Consider the following 21,126-nt stretch of genomic DNA (forward strand, 5'->3'; position numbering starts at 1 on the left):
GGTTTAGGCCGTTTGAGATAGACCCAGTATATACATGGCTTATACTATTTCATTAATAAAAAAACCCTTTTTGGGTCAAAATACACAATAATTCAGGTCTTGCAGCATAAGCATGTTTGAAATTACTGGGTTATACACTGCTGCCATATTGAGTTATTAAACAAACAACCGTTTGGGGAAAAAAGTCTGTTTGGCAGCTTTTGCTGCATATGTCATTGTGAGATACACCCTTAATACATTTGTGTTAGATTCAGAGATTTGAAATGCCACCATTTGGTACAAATTCTTTAATTCATGCTTATTGTGGGTCATGTCGTTTGAGATGGACCCTGTATATACATGGCTTATATTCTTTAATTAATAAAAAATAAAAAAATTGTGTCAAAACAGACAATATTTCAGGCCTTGCAACATAATCACGTTTGAAATTCCTGCGTTATCTACTGCTGCCATATTGAGTTATTAAACAAACACCCGTTTGGACAAAAAACTGTTTAATTGGCAGTCTTTGCTGCATATGTCATTCTGAGATACACCCTTAATACATTTGGGTTAGATTCAGAGATTTGAAATACCGCGATTTGGTGCACCAATCTTTTATTCAGGCCTACTGTGCGTAAGGCTGTGTAAGATACAGCCTGTATAAAAAGGTCTTATATTCTTTCATTAATAAAACACCATTATTGGGGGAAAATACACAATATTTAAGCCCTTGCAGCATAAGCACGTTTGAAATTCCTGGATTATATACTGCTGCCATATTGAGTTATAAAACAAACACCTGTTTAAGCAAACAAATGTTATTTGGCAGCCTTTGCTGCATATGTCATTGTGAGATACACCCTTAATACATTTGGGTTAGATTCTGAGATTTGGAATACCTCCATTTTGTGCACCAATATTTATTTCAGGCATACTGTGGGTCAGGCCGTGTGAGATACACCCTGTATATACAGAGCTTATATTCTTTCATTAATAAAACACCCTTTTTGGGTCAAAATACACCTTTTTTTCAGGCCTTGCAGCATATTGAGTTATTAAACAAATACCCGTTTGGGCAAAAAAAGCTTGTTTGGCAGCTTTTGCTGCATATGTCATTTTGAGATACACCCTAAATTCTTTTGGGTTAGATTCAGAGATTTGAAATACCGCCATTTGGTACAACAATCTTTAGTTCAGGCCGTGTGAGATACACCCTGTATATATAGGTCCTATATTCCTTCTTTAACCACTTCAGCCCCGCTAGCTGAAACCCCCTTCATGACCAGAGCACTTTTTACACTTCGGCACTACACTACTTTCACCGTTTATCGCTCGGTCATGCAACTTACCACCCAAATGAATTTTACCTCCTTTTCTTCTCACTAATAGAGCTTTCATTTGGTGGTATTTTATTGCTGCTGACATTTTTACTTTTTTTGTTATTAATCAAAATGTAACGATTTTTTTGCAAAAAAATGATATTTTTCACTTTCAGCTGTAAAATTTAGCAAAAAAAACCCGACATCCATATATACATTTTCCGCTAAATTTATAGTTCTACATGTCTTTGATTAAAAAAAAATGTTTGGGAAAAAAAAAAAATGGTTTGGGTAAAAGTTATAGCGTTTACAAACTATGGTACAAAAATGTGAATTTCCGCTTTTTGAAGCAGCTCTGACTTTCTGAGCACCTGTCATGATTCCCGAGGTTCTACAATGCCCAGACAGTAGAAAAACCCCACAAATGACCCCATTTCGGAAAGTAGACACCCTAAGGTATTCACTGATGGGCATAGTGAGTTCATAGAACTTTTTATTTTTTGTCACAAGTTAGCGGAAAATAATGATTTTTATTTTATTTTATTTTTTTTTCTTACAAAGTCTCATATTCCACTAACTTGCGACAAAAAATAAAAAAATTCTAGGAACTCGTGTAGTGTCCCACTAGGTAAAGGTGCGCACTGCGCAGGTTAATGTGTTCCATTGCATTAAATGTCATGCGTTTGTTTTCCCTGTATTATCTGGGTGTCAGGCCTGTCAGGATGTAGTTTAGCCTCCCAGACGTTAGAGGGAGCTAGAGAGCTCTAGATACATATAGGAAGGCCCAGACAGGACAGAGTTAGTTCATTCCAGGGGATTAGAGGAGTCACTTCGTCCACCTGAAGCTCCTGAGGCTAGGATTAGCTCAGTAGAGACACCCCAGTTGCAGGATCCAACCTCCTGGGAGAAAACCCACAGTTATCCACCTTACAGGAAAAGGAGATCCAGGGTAAGATAAGTGACCCTGATGGGCAGAGGACCTTAGAAAGTGTAGCAAGAATCTAATACCTGAGGAAGAAAGTTAACCAAGGATTTAAGCCACCCTTTTAGGCATCCGGGCCTTGGGAGATATAAAGCCAGAGCAGGAGTTCTAGAAAGGACACTGTACATTGATTCCTGAGGAAAGGTACAACCTGTTGCTGAGTGCTTGTGAAGTTTACCCTCTGCGTATCTTGCATGAATATTGCCTGCCATTTTGTGAATAAGCTTCCTTGTGGAACTGTAATACAAAGACTGTACTCCTTCCTGCTGTACAAAGTTGGATTGTCCAGTAAAGTTATGTTTGGTTCACCATATACTTGTGTACCTCTATCATTCCAACCACCAACCGGCGTGCCCCCGTCCAAAGGCACTGGCGTCACAAATACAACAGGGACCTTGCCCCAGGCACTCAAAATACCCGTAACATCCAGGGCACCTCATCCACCATCAGGCCTGGTCCCTATATGCAGAGTGTGCCCCAGAGGAACCGTGTCTACCTCTCCTTCACTGCCACGCGCCTGCCCAGAGTTCTCCAACATAGTGAGTAACCCTCGATTGCCCATAACCGTGACCTCACTTCGTCTATACCCTGCAGGTCTGGCGTGTTGCATAAATTGGCGTCACGAACAGGATACGAATATTCCTTCGCCATTGCGGATTTAAAAACTGTGTGCTGAAAATTGTCTTAAAGTGACATGCCCCAATTGTTTTATTGAAAATTGCTGGGCCAAAGTGAACTGTAATAATTGCGGTGTGAAGATTGCATTGTATGGACTATTTTCTGCCGATTTGAGTCACCACTTGCTGTCAGTGAATAGACAGCCATATTGCCCACTTAACCTGATCGGATTACAAGTGCGCCTCGTGGAGCTGTTTGGCGCAAAAAAGAGGACTTTGGCGCGAAAAGAATCAGGCGGAGCCATTGCCCAGCCAACCAAGAAGAAGAACCCCGCCTACCTGAGTCCCGGAGCTATGAGAGGCCGCGCCCACCTGCTGACGCGGTACGCAGGGCGTCCGACACCCGTAGCTGCGAATCTCGCGAGATTTGGAGCGAGCACCACCTGAGTGAGTACCGACTTTAAAAACTTTTGCCGGTTTCTCCGCTTACCTGTCCGGAAGCTTCCCGACCCCTGCCAAGGCACCGGAGGGATCCCCGCTGGTAGTGGAAGACTTGTCTGAAAAAAAAAAAAGTTTAAGTTACTGCCATAGCCGCTCCGGTCCGCTCCGCTACATTTAAAGGGCCATACCCACCTAGCAACGCCATGTCCGCGGTCGAGGAAATCATACAGGCAGCCCCAGTCGAGCCTGCTGAAGTACCTGCGGCCGATTCTGGGGCCCCTGCCGCCGCGGCACCGCCAAGCCTGATGCCGCTAACCATGCCGTATTATTTCGGGGCCCCCTGGTTCCCACGTTATTCAGGGGAAGCCCACAAGTTAAAAGACTTTAGGGAACAAATACTGGCTCTGTTCCGGCTTTATCCCATCAATGCTGAGCAGCAAATGGAGATCCTCTTAGCTCAGTTAGAAGGGGCCGCCCGCAGGGAAGTAATGTCATGGCCCCGTTCTGAGAAAAATAGCCTGGAACAGATCTTTGAACGTCTGGGCACCACGTTTGAAGCCAGAACGGTGTCAGAAGTTAAAATGTGTTTCTTCAGCAGAAAGCAGCAGCCTGGAGAGTCGCTCCGTGATTTTGCTCTGTCCTTACAGGAGACGCTGAGAGCTGTAGTCCAAGTGGATCCTAAAGAAGCTGAGGACCAGGACCGGACTCTTAGGGAGCAATTCATTGCAGGCATAAGTACTGAGCATTTAAAGGGCCAGCTACGGATGTTGTCAGCTCAACACCCTCACTGTACATTCTTGGATTTTAAAGAATTGGCCATCAGCATCCTAGGCCAGAACCCTGCTCCAGGGCCAGCAGCCTTCCCTGAACCCCAGGCTTGTCGGCCAAAGACTGTTAATGTGGGGACTGCAGGAGTCGGTCAAGCCACCCAGGCTCCAGTCACGGATGTAGTGGCAGCACTAATGGAGCAAGTGAACTACCTTACTCTAAGTCTAGAGAAGGTGTGCAAGAAGATAGAGGAGTGGGAGAGACCATTGTTACTAGAAGATGAAGGTCCTTTTCCTCCAAGGCTCCCACCTGCATATGGAGATGTGTATCCAAAAGAGCCTGATGGGCGACCGAAGTACCGGCCCAGAAGTAGAAAACAGCCTGTCTGCCATCACTGCAAGAAATATGGACATACTGAATCCATATGCTGGCAGTTAAACGAGTAACCGCCCCTCGGGAGGTAGAACAGAAGGTCCAAAGGATCCAAAATGGATGCCTAAGTATGTGGGATCCCGTCCGAAAATTAATATATGTATCAACGGGATACCTTTTGAGGCCCTGTTAGACACTGGGTCACAGGTCACCACCATTCAACGGCCTGCCTTTGATAAGTTCTGGGATCCAAGTCTCCTCACCCAGCCACCAGAGTCCTGGCTAGATATCATTGCCAGCAACGGTAAGCCAGTGAAAGTGCATGGGTATTGGGAACCTACTCTTCAGGTGGGAGAAGCCACCCTGCTACAGCAAGGCGTGATTGTGGTGCAAGCCGGGGGTAAAGGAGGACACCCTGTGATCTTAGGGACTAATGTTCTTAAAAATTGTTACTCCGAAGTGCTTGAAGCATTGAATCAAACCATATCATCCGCCTCACCTGCTTCCAGAAAAGTTATTCAGAAAACTATTTGCGTGCTATGCACTCAACAAAGGTTCGCCAACAAGAAAGGAGAAATTTGCACTGTCCGGATCCGGGATAACCGGCCGGTGATTTTGCCTCCAAATTCCCAGATCATCCTGTGGTGCCGGGCTGTATTAGGGATCCAGGGCCAGGACTATCAAGCCCTAGTGGAACCTATTCCTATTAAGGATCATCCTTTCGTACGGACAGCCAAGAGCATGGTGACCGTGTCTCAAGGTAAAGTGCCTGTTAGTTTAATCAACTTTGGTGATCATCCCGTTACTCTCTTTAAACACTACCCCGTTGCTCAGCTTTTCCAGGTGTCTTTCCAGGATGTGATCCGTCTGTCTGCCGCGGAGGCGCTCCAGACCGCGCAGAACAGCAGCACCCCAACGGCATCCTGGTGGGAAGAACTACATGTGGGGGACGAATCCACCCCAAAGGAGCAACTAGAGGGAGTCCTGAAGCTGGTGAAGGAGCACCACCAGGCTTTCAGCAAACACTCCACAGACTATGGAGAGGTCAGTGTAATCCAACACACCATACCCACTGGCTCTCATCCTCCTATTAAGGAGAGGCACAGACCCATACCACCTACTACCTATCAGTCTGTGAAAGAAATGATACAAGAGATGAAAGACTCTAATATAATCCGGGACAGCCATAGTCCCTGGGCTGCGCCCCTAGTACTTGTGCGAAAAAAAGATGGCAGCATAAGGTTCTGCATGGATTACAGGAAAATTAATCAAATCACCCACAAAGATGCATATCCATTGCCACGCATTGAGGAGTCCTTGACTGCCCTGGGGTCATCAGCCTATTTCTCCACCTTGGACTTAACCAGTGGGTACTGGCAGGTACCCATGGCCCCAGAAGATCGAGAAAAGACTGCTTTCACTAGACCTATGGGCCTGTTTGAATTCAATGATATGCCATTTGGACTGTGTAACACTCCAGGGACGTTCCAGCGGCTGATGGAGCGTTGTTTAGGCCATAGGAATTTTGAGACGGTGCTATTATACCTGGATGACGTCATTATATACTCCAAGACGTATGAGGACCATCTAAAGCACCTGGGTGAGGTGTTTCAAGTTCTTACTAAATATGGCCTCAAAATCAAGCCATCCAAGTGCCACCTGCTGAAACCAGCCGTCAAATATCTCGGGCACATTGTCAGTGCCGAGGGAGTACAGCCTGATCCTGACAAACTTGCTACTGTCCGTAACTGGCCTACTCCTACGACCGTGAAAGAGGTGAGAAGCTTTCTCAGTTTTGCAGGGTATTATAGGCGTTTCATCCCGCATTTCGCACAAATTGCGGATCCCATCCAGGAACTCTTGAGGGGGCATTCAAAGAAGAGCCCAAAGACTCCTATTCCTGTTGAGTGGAATGAAGAGCGGGAAATTGCCTTCCAACTCCTAAAGAAGAAGTTGACTGAACCCCCTGTTCTGGGTTACCCAGATTATCAGAAGCCATTCCACCTCTACACAGATGCCAGTAAAAGAGGCCTGGGGGCCGTGTTGGCTCAAGTGCAAGATAACAAAGAAAGGGTGATTGCCTACGCCAGCCGATCCCTGTAGGGAGCTGAGAAGAACGACCAGAATTACAGTTCTTTCAAGCTGGAGTTTCTTGCCTTAGTGTGGGCTGTGACTGAAAAGTTTAAGGACTATCTCGCTGCCACACCGTTTGTTGCCTTCACAGATAATAATCCCCTGGCGCATCTGAATACAGCCAAATTAGGGGCACTGGAGCAAAGATGGGCCTCCCACCTGGCCAACTATGATTTTACTGTGAAGTACCGGGCAGGCCACTCCAATGAGAACGCTGATGCTCTGTCACGACTCCCCACTACAGAAGCCCCAGATGAACCGAAAGATGCCTGGGAAGAGGTGGAGATGCCAGCGTTCTATAATAAATTTACCCAGCAGGATAATATACGTACTGAAGATTCCCCTGCTGCTGATCCTTCCTCATCAGATGGTCCGGAGTCCAGAGGCGATCAACAAAGATGGATTAAGCTCCAGTCCGAAAGTAGAGTCCTCGGTGAACTGCTCGACTTCCTTGCCAGTGGAAAAGTCCCTGAGAGGATCCGCAGGAAGAGTGCAGACCCAGAGCTAGTGAGACTGTGGAGACATCGCCATCAACTATTCCTTCAAAAGGGCCTGTTGCTCAGAAGGAGTCTGGATCCAGTGTCCTATGATAGAGTGTATCAAATCCTCCTGCCACGTCGGGATGCCAGCCTGGTGCTGGATATGTATCACAATCAGTCCGGACACTTCGGTGTGCAAAAGACTGAGGCCACCATTCGCAGAAGATTCTATTGGATCGGGATGAGAGAAGATATTGAGAAATGGTGCCGAGAATGCACTACCTGTGCTGTGGGGCGGACTGAACGCCATGACCAGAGGGCGCCTCTCCATCCCATCTTTGTCGTAGCAGTGCCTGTGAAAGACCTGACAGCCAAGACCACAGCGGAGGCGTTCTGGAAGCATTTCCTGCTGCCCTACGGTTGCCCAGAAAGGATCCTCACCGATCAAGGGTCTGCGTTTGAGTCACAGCTGTTCCATGAGATGTGCCTGCTACACAACTGCCAGAAGGTCCGGACCACCGCTTATCATCCGCAAGGTAACGGTTTCTGTGAGAAAATGAATAAGACTCTCATTGAAATGCTGAGAGCAGTACCCCCTGAGACGAGGGGAGATTGGCCTACTCTGTTGCCGCAGCTTATGTACACGTACAACAACACTATCCATTGTTCCACCGGCTACACCCCGTTCTATTTGATGTTCGGCCGACAAGGGAGATTGCCTGCGGACCACTCCCTAGGGGTACTAGGGGTACAGGTGCCGGATGAGATCAACCCACTGCCCAAGACTGGGAGACAAGGTATGGTTGAAAAACAACCACCGGACCAGCAAGTTGGACAGCAAATGGGAAAGGATTCCCTACCTTATTACTGCCATACCCAATGCTGTGGCCCACATTTACCAGGTATCCAGGGAAGGAAAAGGTCCCCAAGTTGTTCACAGGAACCGCCTGAAGCCCTGTATAGAAGGAGAACCAGCGGCGGAGGAGATGGAACCTGAGCCTACTGAGGAAGAGTTGCCGGCTCCACCTATGGACCCTATGCAGGCTGTGGAGAACTTAATCCATGATAAAGAGCCGCTCCACTGGGCCCTCACGCCTTGGTTGAATTTGTTGGTTCCTGCTCCTGTTCCTGTTAGCCCTCAGCCTCCTGAAGAAGCTCCAGAGGCAATGGGCTCCTCTGACATTCCTGAAGCCAGGCAGGAAGAATCCCTGCCAGTAAGGAGGTCTACCCGTTCTACCAGGGGGCATCGACCTGTGAGGTTTGTGGACTACATTATGGGCCCAGGTAGCTCCTCGCGAGAAACCCCTGTTTAACCGTTACAAGCCTGGGTACGGACTCATTTTGTTCTTTCAGCCTCAAAGGACTTATGTTTATTTACTTTTATATGGACTATCCTGGTTTATTGATACGCTGTGCCAGGTCAGCACCCCTGTTCCCTCACATTATCCTGAGAGAAGAGAACGACGCCCCTTGTCATCACTCCTTTCAGTGCATTTAGTAACTGTTATATTGTTAATGTGGTGAATATTGTATATGCATGTTCTCTGCTGTCTTTCAGGTTGCCGCTTCCAGATGGGCGGACCCTCCATGTTGCGCCGAGGACGGGCAATGTTATAGCGTGGGGTTATGTAGTGTCCCACTAGGTAAAGGTGGGCACTGCACAGGTTAATGTGTTCCATTGCATTAAATGTCATGCGTTTGTTTTCCCTATATTATCTGGGTGTCAGGCCTGTCAGGGTGTAGTTCAGCCTCCCAGACGTTAGAGGGAGCTAGAGAGCCCTAGATACATATAGGAAGGCCCAGACAGGATAGAGTTAGTTCATTCCAGGGGACTAGAGGAGTCACTTCGTCCACCTGAAGCTCCTGAGGCTAGGATTAGCTCAGTAGAGACACCCCAGTTGCAGGATCCAACCTCCTGGGAGAAAACCCACAGTTATCCACCTTACAGGAAAAGGCGATCCAGGGTAAGATAAGTGACCCTGATGGGCAGAGGACCTTAGAAAGTGTAGCAAGAATCTAATACCTGAGGAAGAAAGTTAACCAAGGATTTAAGCCACCCTTTTAGGCATCCGGGCCTTGGGAGATATAAAGCCAGAGCAGGAGTTCTAGAAAGGACACTGTACATTGATTCTGAGGAAAGGTACAACCTGTTGCTGAGTGCTTGTGAAGTTTACCCTCTGCGTATCTTGCATGAATATTGCCTGCCATTTTGTGAATAAGCCTCCTTGTGGAACTGTAATACAAAGACTGTACTCCTTCCTGCTGTACAAAGTTGGATTGTCCAGTAAAGTTACGTTTGGTTCACCATATACTTGTGTACCTCTATCATTCCAACCACCAACCGGCGTGCCACCGTCCAAAGGCACTGGCGTCACGAATACAACAGGGACCTTGCCCCAGGCACTCAAAATAACCGTAACATCCAGGGCACCTCATCCACCATCAGGCCTGGTCCCTATATGCAGAGTGTGCCCCAGAGGAACCGTGTCTACCTCTCCTTCACTGCCACGCGCCTGCCCAGGGTTCTCCAACATAGTGAGTAACCCTCGATTGCCCATAACCGTGACCTCACTTCGTCTATACCCTGCAGGTCTGGCGTGTTGCACTCGTCATGCCCCTCACAGAATACCTTGGATGTCTTCTTTCCAAAATGGGGTCACTTGTGGGGTAGTTATACTGCCCTGGCAATTTAGGGGCCCAAATGTGTGAGAAGTACTTTGCAATCAAAATGTGTAAAAAATGGCCTGCGAAATCCGAAAGGTGCACTTTGGAATATGTGCCCCTTTGCCCACCTTGGCTGCAAAAAAGTGTCACACATCTGGTATCGCCGTACTCAGGAGAAGTTGGGGAATGTGTTTTGGGGTGTCATTTTACATATACCCATGCTGGGTGAGAGAAATATCTTGGCAAAAGACAACTTTTCCAATTTTTTTATACAAAGTTGGCATTTGATCAAGATATTTTTCTCACCCAGCATGGGTATATGTAAAATGACACCCCAAAACACATTCCCCAACTTCTCCCGAGTACGGCGATACCAGATGTGTGACACTTTTTTGCAGCCAAGGTGGGCAAAGGGGCCCACATTCCAAAGTGCACCTTTCGGATTTCGCAGACCATTTTTTACACATTTTGATTGCAAAGTACTTCTCACACATTTGGGCCCCTAAATTGCCAGGGCAGTATAACTACGCCACAAGTGACCCCATTTTGGAAAGAAGACACCCCAAGGTATTCCGTGAGGGGCATGGCGAGTTCCTAGAATTTTTTATTTTTTGTCGCAAGTTAGTGGAATATGAGACTTTGTAAGGAAAAAAGGAAAAAAAAAGAAAAATCATCATTTTCCGCTAACTTGTGACAAAAAATAAAAAATTCTAGGAACTCGCCGTGCCCCTCACGGAATACCTTGGGGTGTCTTCTTTCCAAAATTGGGTCACTTGTGGGGTAGTTATACTGCCCTGGCAATTTAGGGGCCCAAATGTGTGAGAAGTACTTTGCAATCAAAATCTGTAAAAAATGGCCTGTGAAAGCCGAAAGGTGCACTTTGGAATATGTGCCCCTTTGCCCACCTTGGCAGCAAAAAAAGTGTCACACATCTGGTATCGCCGTACTCAGGAGAAGTTGGGGAATGTGTTTTGGGGTGTCATTTTACATATACCCATGCTGGGTGAGAGAAATATCTTGGCAAAAGACAACTTTTCCCATTTTTTTATACAAAGTTGGCATTTGACGAAGATATTTCTCTCACCCAGCATGGGTATATGTAAAATGACACCCAAAAACACATTCCCCAGCTTCTCCTGAGTACGGCGATACCAGATGTGTGACACTTTTTTGCAGCCTAGATGCGCAAAGGGGCCCGAATTCCTTTTAGGAGGGCATTTTTAGACATTTGGATCCCAGACTTCTTCTCACACTTTCGGGCCCCTAAAAAGCCAGGGCAGTATAAATACCCCACATGTGACCCCACTTTGGAAAGAAGACACCCCGAGGTATTCAATGAGGGGCCTGGCGAGTTCATAGAATAATTTATTTTTTTTGCATAAGTTAGCGGAAATTGATTTTTTTTAGTTTTTTTCTCACAAAGTCTCACTTTCCGCTAACTTAGGACAAAAATTTCAATCTTTCATGGACTCAATATGCCCCTCACGGAATACCTTGGGGTGTCTTCTTTCCGAAATGGGGTCACATGTGGGGTATTTATACTGCCCTGGCTTTTTAGGGGCCCGAAAGTGTGAGAAGAAGTCTGGAATATAAATGTCTAAAAATGTTTACGCATTTGGATTCCGTGAGGGGTACGGTGAGTTCATGTGAGATTTTATTTTTTGACACAAGTTAGTGGAATATAAGACTTTGTAAGAAAAAACAAACAAAAAAATATATATATTTCCGCTAACTTGGGCCAAAAAAATGTCTGAATGGAGCCTTACAGGGGGTGATCAATGACAGGGGGGTGATCAATGACAGGGGGGTGATCACCCATATAGACTCCCTGATCACCCCCTGTCATTGATCACCCCCCTGGTAAGGCTCCATTCAGACGTCCGTATGATTTTTACGGATCCATGGATACATGAATAGGATCCGCAAAACACATGCGGACGTCTGAATGGAGCCTTACAGGGGGGTGATCAATGACAGGCGGGTGATCACCAATATACACTCCCTGATCACCCCCTGTCATTGATCACCCCCCTGTAAGGCTCCATTCAGACGTCCGCATGTGTTTTGCGGATCCGATCCATGTATCCATGGATCCGTAAAAATCATACGGACGTCTGAATGGAGCCTTACCAGGGGGGTGATCAATGACAGGGGGGTGATTAATGACAGGGGGGTGATCAACAATATAGACTTCCTGATCACCCCCCTATCATTGATCACCCTCCTGGTAAGGCTCCATTCAGACGTCCGTATGATTTTTACGGATCCATGGATACATGGATCGGATCCGCAAAACACATGCGGACGTCTGAATGGAGCCTTACAGGGGGGTGATCAATGACAGGCGGGTGATCACCCATATACACTCCCTGATCACCCCCTGTCATTGATCACCCCTCTGTAAGGCTCCATTCAGACGTCCGCATGTGTTTTGCGGATCCGATACATGTATCCATGGATCCGTAAAAATCATACGGACGTCTGAATGGAGCCTTACCAGGGGGGTGATCAATGACAGTGGGGTGATCACCCATATAGACTTCCTGATCACCCCCCTGTCATTGATCACCCCCCTGGTAAGGCTCCATTCAGACGTCCGTATGATTTTTACGGAACCATGGATACATGGATCGGATCCGCAAAACACATGCGGACGTCTAAATGGAGCCTTACAGGGGGGTGATCATTGACAGGGGGTGATCACCCATATAGATTCCCTGATCATCCCTGATTAATAAGTGACGGGGGGGGGGGTGTGTAGTGTAGTGTGGTGTTTGGTGCGACTTTACTGACCTACCTGTGTCCTCTGGTGGTCGATCCTAACAAAAGGGACCACCAGAGGACCAGGTAGTAGGTATATTAGACGCTGTTATCAAAAAAAATTTACGGATCCATGGATACATGAATCGGATCCGCAAAACACATGCGGACGTCTGAATGGAGCCTTACAGGGGGGTGATCAATGACAGGCGGGTGATCACCCATATACACTCCCTGATCACCCCCTGTCATTGATCACCCCTCTGTAAGGCTCCATTCAGACGTCCGCATGTGTTTTGCGGATCCGATCCATGTATCCATGGATCCGTAAAAATCATACGGACGTCTGAATGGAGCCTTACCAGGGGGGTGATCAATGACAGGGGGGTGATCAATGACAGGGGGGTGATCACCCATATAGATTCCCTGATCATCCCTGATTAATAAGTGACGGGGGGGGGGGTGTGTGTAGTGTAGTGTGGTGTTTGGTGCGACTTTACTGACCTACCTGTGTCCTCTGGTGGTCGATCCTAACAAAAGGGACCACCAGAGGACCAGGTAGTAGGTATATTAGACGCTGTTATCAAAACAGCGTCTAATATACCTGTTAGGGGTTAAAGAAAATCACATCTCCAGCCTGCCAGCGAGCGATCGCCGCTGGCAGGCTGGAGATCCACTCGCTTACCTTCTGTTCCTGTGAGCGCGCGCGTTCACAGGAAATCTCGGGTATCGCGAGATGACGCGCCGATGCGTCCAGGAGGAACAAATCAACCACCTCCCGGACGCATCGGCGCGTTAAGCGGTCGGGAGGTGGTTAATAAAACACCCTTTTTGGGTCAAAATACATAATTTTTCAGGCATTGCAGCATAAGCACATTTGAAATTCCTGTGTTATATACTGCTGCCATATTGAGTTATTAAACAAACACCCATTTGGGCAAAAAAAGCTTGTTTGGCAGCTTTTGCTGCATATGTCATTGTGAGATACACCCTTAATACATTTGGGTTAGATTCAGAGATTTGAAATACCACCATTTGGTGCACCAATAATTAATTCAGGCATACTGTGGGTCAGGCCATGTAAGATACAGGGTATATACAGGGTTTATATTCTTTCATTAATAAAAAAAAAATTGGGGTCAAAATACACAATATTTCAGGCCTTGCAGCATAAGCACGTTTGAAATTCCGGGGTTATATACTGCTGCCATATTGAGTTATTAAACAAACACCCGTTTGGACAAAAAACTGTTTAATTGGCAGTCTTTGCTGCATATGTCATTCTGAGATACACCCTTAATACATTTGGGTTAGATTCAGAGATTTGAAATACCACCATTTAGTGCACCAATCTTTTATTCAGGTCTACTGTGGGTAAGGCCGTGTGAGATAAACCCTGTATAAACAGGTCTTATATTCTTACATTAATAAAACACAATTTTTGGGTCAAAATACGCAATATTTCAGGCTTTGCAGCATAAGCACGTTTGAAATTCCTGGGTTAAATACTGCTGCCATATTGATTTATTAAACAAACACCCATTTGGGCAAAAAAAGGTTATTTGGCAGCTTTTGCTGCATATGTCATTGTGAGATACACCCTTAATACATTTGGCTTAGATTCAGAGATTTGAAATACCGTTATTTGGTGCACCAATATTTAACTCAGGCCTACTATGGGTCAGGCCATTTGAGATACACCCTTTATATACATGGATTATATTCTTTCATTAATAAAAAAATAATAATTTTTTGGGGCAAAATACACAATATTTCAGGCCTTGCAGCATAAGCACGTTTGAAATACCTGGGTTATATACTGCTGTCATATTGATTTATTAAACAAACACCCTTTTGGGCAAAACAAGTTGATTTGGCAGCCTTTGCTTCATATGTCATTGTGAAATACTCCCTTAATACATTTGAATTAGATTCTGAGATTTGAAATGCCGTCATTTGGTGCACCAATAATTTATTCAGGCCTAATATGGGTCAGGCCGTGTGAAATACACCCTGTATATACAGGGTTTATATTCTTCCATTAATAAAACACCAGTTTTAGGTCAAAATACACCTTATTTCAGGCCTTGCAGCATTCATAGAACTTATAATTTTTTGTCACAAGTTAGCGGAAAATTATGATTTTTTATCTTTTTTTCCTTACAAAGTCTCATATTCCACTAACTTGTGACAAAAAATAAACACATCCATGAACTCACTATGCTCATTATAAAATACCTTGGGTTGTCTTCTTTCCAAAATGGGGTCACTTGTGGGGTAGTTATACTGCCCTGGCATTTTAGGGGCCCAAATGCGTGCGAAGTAGTTAGAAATCAAAATGTGTAAAATCTTGCCTGTAAAATTCAAAAGGTGCACTTTGGAATGTGAGCCCCTTTACCCACCTAGGCTGCAAAAAAGTGTCACACATCTGGTATCAAGTAGGGCAATGTGTTTTGGGGTGTCTTTTTACATATACCCATGCTGGGTGAGAGAAATATCTTGGCAAAAGACAACATTTCCCATTTTTTTTATACCAAGTTGGCATTTGACCAAGATATTTATCTCACCCAGCATGGGTATATGTAAAATGACACCCCAAAACACATTCCCTAACTTCTCCTGAGTACGGCGATACCACATGTGTGACACTTTTTGCAGCCTAGATGCACAAAGGTGCCAAATTCCTTTTAGGAGGGCATTTTTAGAAATTTGGATCCCAGACTTCTTCTCACGCTTTAGGGCCCCTAAAAAGCCAGGGCAGTATAAATACCCCACATGTGACCCCATTTTGGAAAGAAGACACCCCAAGGTATTCAATGAGGGGCATGCCGAGTTCATAGAAAATAATAATAATTTGGCATAAGTTAGTGTAAAAATTTTTTGGGGGTTTTTCCCTTTCCGCTAACTTGAGACAAAAATATCAATCTTTCATGGACTCAATATGCCCCTCAGTGAATACCTTGGGGTGTCTTCTTTCCAAAATGGGGTCATTTGTGGGGTGTTTGTACGGCCCTGGCATTTGAAGGTCTCTGCAATCATTACATGTATGGCCAACATTAGGAGTTTCTGCTATTCTCCTTATATTGAGCATACGGGTAATGAGATATTTTTTTTCGGCACAGATCAATGTGGATGAAAAAATCTCTGCCAAAAAAATAAAAAGGAGGGGAAAGGCGTCTGCGAGGACATAGGAGCTCCGCCCAACATCCATACCCACTTGGGTATATAACTTTATAATAACTTTTGAACAGAACATATAAACTTTAACTTTTTGAACAGAACGTTAATGTTTTTGCTTACTGGTGATTTTTATTTTATTTCTATTTTTTTACCTTTATAGGACAAACCTCTCCTTCCCCATGGGACAATGTGCAAAGTGCAAATCGCCCAAAGATGTGGCAAAGTACATTATGCACTTTGTACCAGGTGAAAGGAGAGGTTTGCAGCAGCTCTGTGTGAATGGGCCCTAATAGCCCTGTGTGCCTGTCCTGTGAGATGTGATCCCTATGCTAAGTGTACCTGTGTGTGGTACTTCTGGGAACACTCTCCAAAGCATAGGGCAGGGTGATCAGGGCAGTCAGGACAGAAATAGGGGGTGTCACGCCTTATTCCACTCCTGCTACAGACACAACATCTTTTTCGGGGTGACGGCTGGGTTGAGGTTCCGGCAACGACACTGGGGAAATGTCGCTCATGTAGACGGCTAACTACACTGGTGGATGGGGCCACGGAACCTCCTGGATACAGGAGGTTCTCGATGATCTCTTCCTAAATTTGAGGAAGGATCTTGTTCTCCCAGCCTCACTGTAGAGAACAAAACTATTATATGCAGCCAATTGAATTAAATATACAGACACCTTCTTATACCAGCGTCTGGTGCGTCGGGAAACTAAATACGGAGCCAACATCTGGTCATTGAAGTCCACCCCTCCCATAAGCAAATTATAGTCGTGGACACAGAGGGGCTTTTCAATGACACTGGTTGCTCGTTCAATTTGTATTGTCATGTCTGCGTAGATGGAGGAGAGCATGTAAACGTCACGCTTGTCTCTCCAGTAGTACTTCATTACACAAGGCAGCCCTCTCCCCCCTTGCAAGACGGGTGGTAACGAGCCGTTGGGGGAAGCCCGTGCGACTAGTTCGCGCGGTGCCACAGCAGCCAATCTGTTCTAGGAACAAATGCCTGAAGAGGGGCACACTTGTGTAGAAATTGTCCACATAAAGATGGTACCCCTTGCCAAATAAGGGTGACACCAAGTCCCAGACTGTCTTCCCACTGCTCCCCAGGTAGTCAGGGCAACCGACCGGCTCCAGGGTCTGATCTTTACCCTCATAGATCCGAAATTTGTGGGTATAGCCTGTGGCCCTTTCACAGAGCTTATACAATTTGACCCCATACCGGGCGCGCTTGCTTGGAATGTATTGTTTGAAGCCAAGGCACCCGGTAAAATGCATAAGGGACTCATCTACGCAGATGTTTTGCTCAGGGGTATACAAATCTGCAAATTTGTTGTTGAAGTGGTCTGTGAGGGGTCGAATTTTGTGCAGTCAGTCAAAAGCTGGGTGGCCTCTGGGACGGGAGGTGGTGTTGTCGCTAAAGTGCAGGATGGTCTCAAATCGTGTTCTGGACATAGCAGCAGAGAACATGGGCATGTGATGAATTTAGTTTGTGGACCAATATGACCGCAATTCATGCTTTTTGGTTAGATCCATGTTGAGGAGAAGGCCCAGAAAAATGTTAATTTCGGAAACTTGGACTGGTTTCCACCGTAAGGGCTGGGCATAAAAGCTTCCCGGGTTGGCGGCTATAAATTGAGTGGCATACCGATTTGTTTCTGCCACGACTAAGTCCTAAGAGCTCCGCAGTCAAGAACAGCTCAAAAAATCCCAGTGCCGAACCGATCTGAGCTGTCTCAACCCGGACTCCAGACTGGGTGGTGAAAGGGGGAACTACAGGTGCGGCTGAAGTTGGGGACTGCCAATAGGGGTTTTCCAGCACCTCAGGGACTCTAGGGGCTCTACGGGCCAGTCGTTGTGGTGGCTGCAATGGGGTAACTATTGCACGTGCCACCGTACCAGCTTCAACTGCCCTTCTGGTGCTCGGTCCAGGATGGGCTGCACTGCTGGTGTATGCCTCACCACGTAATCTGACAGCGCCAGCCCCACTCTGCTGCCCTTGAAGCGGATCCTGTGCAACCTGTGGTCTAGCGACACGGGGCTGGGTATGCCTGGTGCTATCAGGGAACTCAACCTCCTCGTCCGAACTTTGGGTGAGACTGCAACTGCTTTCTACAGGTTCATATTCTGACAAGCTGGATTCGTCAGATGAGGGTTCCCATTCCTCATCCGACTGGGTCAGAAGCCTGTAGGCCTCTTCAGTAGAATACCCCCTGTTTGACATTTGCACTACTAAATTTAGGGGTATTCCCTGAGACTACCCAAGAAAAAAAAGCAAGCCTGTCTTACAAATGGGAGACTAGCGAAGTACCGGAGGCCGCTGCGATTGATAAAAAATATCAAAACTGATTTTTTTATTATTGCCGCAGCACTTGAAAAGTGATTGTGCAGTGATCAAAAAAATATATATTTTTTGTCACTGCGGCGGGGCGGACGTGGGCGAACGCACGTGTGAGCGACCAATCAGGCCATATCGGGCAAACAATGCGTTTTGGGTGGAGTGCGAGCTAAGGTGACACTAATACTATTATAGATCTGACTGTGATCAGTTTTGATCACTTACAGATACTATAAAAGTACAAAAGCAATTAGATATACGCTAATCAGCGAATAAGTGACTGCGGTGTAGTGGGCTGGGCGCTAACCGACGCTAACTACCTAACCAAGGGGCCTAAACTATCCTAAAACTATCAGTCAATACCAGTGAAAAAAAAAAAAGTGACAGTTTTGATCACTTTTTTCCCTTTCACTAGTTGATTGACAGGGGTGATCAAGGGGTGATCAAGGGGTTAATTGGGGTGATGGGGGGTGATCTGGGGCGAAGTGTTGCGTTTGGTGGCTACTAACTGTGATGCCTGCTCCTCTGCTGAGACCAACCGACGAAAAGGACCAACAGAGGAGCAGAAAGCTATTTAACACCTTATATTTATAAATATAAGGTGTTAGATAGCTTCTGATTTGAGTTTTTGAAAATCGCCAGCCTGCCAGCAACGATGATTGGCTGGCAGGCTGGTGATGAAATTGTTCTTTAACTTTTGCCGGCCCGCAATGCACATGCGCGGGCCGGCTCAGACCGAAATCTCGCGTCTTGCGAGATGACGCACGAATGCGTCCAGGAGGAATGAATCGACCGCTGCCAGGACGCATTCGTGTGTTAGGCGGTCTTAAGGTAGTTAAACAAACACCCGTTTGGGCAAAAAAAGTTTATTTGGCAGCCTTTGCTGCATATGTCATTGTGAGATACACCCTTAAAACATTAGGTTCGATTCAGAGATTTGATATACCGCCATTTGGTGCACCAGTCTTTTATTTGTATATTACAGGGCTTATATTCTTTCATTAATAAAACACCCTTTTTTGGTCAAAATACACAATATTTCAGGCCTTGCAGCATAAGTACATTTGAAATTCCTGGGTTATATACTGCTGCCATATTGAGTTATTAAACAAACACCCGTTTTTTGGGCAGCCTTTGATGCATATGCCATTGTGAAATACACCCTTAATACATCTGAGTTAGATTCAGAGATTTGAAATACCGCCATTTGGCGCACCAATATTTAACTCAACCCTACTGTGGGTCAGGCCATTTGAGATACACCCTGTATATACATGGCTTATATTCTATTATTACTAAAAAAAAGTTTTTGGGGGGCAAAATACACAATATTTCAGGCCATGCAGCATAAGCACATTTGAAATTCCTGGGTTATATACTGCTGCCATATTGAGTTATTAAACAAACACCCATTTGGGCAAAAAAGTTTATATGGCAGCTTTTGATGCATATGTCATTGTGAAATACACCTTAATACATTTGGGTTAGATTCTGAGATTTGAAATACCACCATGTGGTGCACCAATAATTAATTCAGGCCTACTGTGGATCAGGCCATGTGAGATACACCATGTATATACAGGGCTTATATTCTTTCATAAATAAAACACCTTTTTGGGGGCAAAATACACAATATTTCAGGCCTTGCAGCATAAGCATGTTTGAAATTCCTGGGTTATATACTGCTGCTATATTTAATTATTAAACAACCGTTTGTGCAAAAAAGTTTATTTGGCAGCCTTTGCTGCATAGACCATTGGGAGATACACCCTTAATACATTTGGGTTAGATTTAGAGATTTGAAATACCACCATTTGGTGCACCAATATTTAATTCAGGCCTACTGTGTGTCAGGCCGTGTGAGATGCATCCTGTATACAGACGTGGACAAAATTGTTGGTACCCTTTGGTCAATGAAAGAAAAAGTCACAATGGTCACAGAAATAACTTTAATCTGACAAAAGTAATAATAAATTAAAATTCTATAAATGTTAACCAATGAAAGTCAGACATTGTTTTTCAACCATGCTTCAACAGAATTATGTAAAAAAATAAACTCATGAAACAGGCATGGACAAAAATGATGGTACCCCTAACTTAATATTTTGTTGCGCAACCTTTTGAGGCAATCACTGCAATCAAACGCTTCCTGTAACTGTCAATGAGACATCTGCACCTCTCAGCAGGTATTTTGGCCCACTCCTCATGAGCAAACTGCTCCAGTTGTGTCCGGTTTGAAGGGTGCCTTTTCCAGACTGCATGTTTCAGCTCCTTCCAAAGATGCTCAATAGGATTGAGGTCAGGGCTCATAGAAGGCCACTTTAGAATAGTCCAATTTTTTCCTCTTAGCCATTCTTGGGTGTTTTTAGCGGTGTGTTTTGGGTCATTGTCCTGTTGCAAGACCCATGACCTGCGACTGAGACCAAGCTTTCTGACACTGGCTAGTACATTTCTCTCTAGAATTCCTTGATAGTCTTGAGATTTCATTGTACCCTGCACAGATTCAAGACACCCTGTGCCAGACGCAGCAAAGCAGCCCCAGAACATAACAGAGCCTCCTCCATGTTTCACAGTAGGGACAGTGTTCTTTTCTTGATATGCTTCATTTTTTCGTCTGTGAACATACAGCTGATGTGCCTTGGCAAAAACTTCGATTTTTGTCTCATCTGTCCACAGGACATTCTCCCAGAAGCTTTGTGGCTTGTCAACATGTAGTTTGGCATATTCCAGTCTTGCTTTTTTATGATTCGTTTTCAACAATGGTGTCCTCCTTGGTCGTCTCCCATGTAGTCCACTTTGGCTCAAACAACGACGGATGGTGCGATCTGACACTGATGTTCCTTGAGCATGAAGTTCACCTTGAATCTCTTTAGAAGTCTTTCTAGGCTCTTTTGTTACCATTCGGATTATCCGTCTCTTAGATTTGTCATCAATTTTCCTCCTGCGGCCACGTCCAGGGAGGTTGGCTACAGTCCCATGGATCTTAAACTTATGAATAATATGTGCAACTGTACTCACAGGAACATCTAGTTGCTTGGAGATGGTCTTATAGCCTTTACCTTTAACATGCTTGTCTATAATTTTCTTTCTGATC

This window comes from Bufo gargarizans, chromosome 6 (assembly GCF_014858855.1).
Source record: "Bufo gargarizans isolate SCDJY-AF-19 chromosome 6, ASM1485885v1, whole genome shotgun sequence".
Lineage (NCBI taxonomy): Eukaryota > Metazoa > Chordata > Amphibia > Anura > Bufonidae > Bufo > Bufo gargarizans.